The 1,556-nt window shown below is 32.0% G+C and overlaps 1 non-coding gene across 1 annotated transcript; it reads right to left on the bottom strand.

Moving 5' to 3' along the window:
• Nucleotides 1-1,104: 1,104 nt before the first annotated feature.
• Nucleotides 1,105-1,242, bottom strand: LOC141450573 (U4 spliceosomal RNA). The gene has a single exon (XR_012456178.1). It is a non-coding gene; the product is annotated as a U4 spliceosomal RNA (small nuclear RNA).
• Nucleotides 1,243-1,556: the final 314 nt, after the last annotated feature.

Below are 1,556 nucleotides of genomic sequence, written 5' to 3' on the forward strand. Positions count from 1 at the left end.
TTCTTTGATGGATGCACTGACAGGCATTTAGCGTAAAAGTAATAGGGTTCACGTCTTCAAAAACCTGCATAGGACCCTTCACTTACCCTTTAATTCGAATGCCCGAGTACCCAGAAGAAAAAGACCTTATTTGGGCAACCCAAATTTCGTAAGAATTCTAAGCAGTCTCTTATCAGCTTTAAACAAACTTTGTAGGACTTAATGGTTTGCTGGCTGTTATTGACAACTATGTGGATTTAATTATTACCCAAAATATAATACATACAGCGACTAGATCCACCTGAAGGACTGTAGCTAGCCTACTACATTCTCAACACCAGCGGTTTTGTTAAATGACATACACTTAGCAATGGAGGATTTAAAAATGACAATATGCAGAGTTTTATTTTTTATTTGTCAATAAAATAATCAATATTCCATAATTTTCTCCATTTCCGCTTAAACTACTCACATAAAATAAGAAAAATTACTTCAGAAAATTCTCAATTTTGATAAACCGTCAAGTAACTGCGAGGAAAAATTGTTTAAAGCCATTTAAGATATATTTTAATACTGCAATAATTGAGTGGCTAAGAACCACATTTGGAGAACTAAATTTAGATTTAGATAACTCTGAAGAAGAAGATTTTTGTTATGATGAATAAACCCAAAACTTATGACAACAAATGTTATTGTATTATTTTTACAATAATTTCTTATTAATTTCTTTCAACTGCCAAATGGTAGAAGTCTTGAAGTTTTTAAGATGCTGCCATTCTCCCAATAAATACTTCCGTTTTATTTACAAATCCTGTACATTGACAATCCGGTAAAATAGATTCTGTAAATAAATAGCGAAAGAAGCAATGAAAAATAAAGTAGGTTGGTTCAAAATCTGGGAAGATCTTACTAGAAGTACATAACTCCTCCTGTAATTTAGATGCCGCCCAACCAGATAAATTGAAGAAAATATTAAATATAACTCCAGCAAGGTTCGCTTCCGGATTCAGGGAGAAATGTATTGAACATAGGTATATTAAAAATATTAAAATTATTTGATTAACGAATTTCTGTTTTGGTTTTCGTTTGTCTTTTTTGTGTTACCTCCTCATTAGTTTTATCATTGTATTTTTGTACCTTAGAGATATAACAGTTCATATTTTGGATTGTTACTTATAATGGTAGGTAAAAGTTTTCAACTAGCAATAATCGCACCTCAGGAGGCCTTCATTGGTTACTACGATATTGCCACTGGGCAAGGTTTGGGCGCCACGGTAGCCGAGCAGTTAGTTTTTCATAATAAGTGAAATTGTTTAGTTTGCAAGTACAACAAACTACATTACTAGTTGAAATAGCTTTTGCTTGCTCTTTTCTTCTTCATCTGGGCGATAGATCATAATATTCTCTTAGTTTTTCGTAATAAGTGAATGTTTTAGGTTTACAAATACTGTAAACTACATTACTGGTTTAAATAACTGTCTTCTTCGCCTTAAAACACTCTTTCCCCCATCTAAATCTGCTGATAGTTATTAATTTGTACTAGTTTAAACACTAAAATGATATAATAGATAAACATA

Source organism: Rhodnius prolixus, unplaced genomic scaffold (assembly GCF_049639745.1).
Source record: "Rhodnius prolixus isolate KJV_2025 unplaced genomic scaffold, Rpr scaffold_2, whole genome shotgun sequence".
NCBI classification, from domain to species: Eukaryota; Metazoa; Arthropoda; class Insecta; order Hemiptera; family Reduviidae; genus Rhodnius; species Rhodnius prolixus.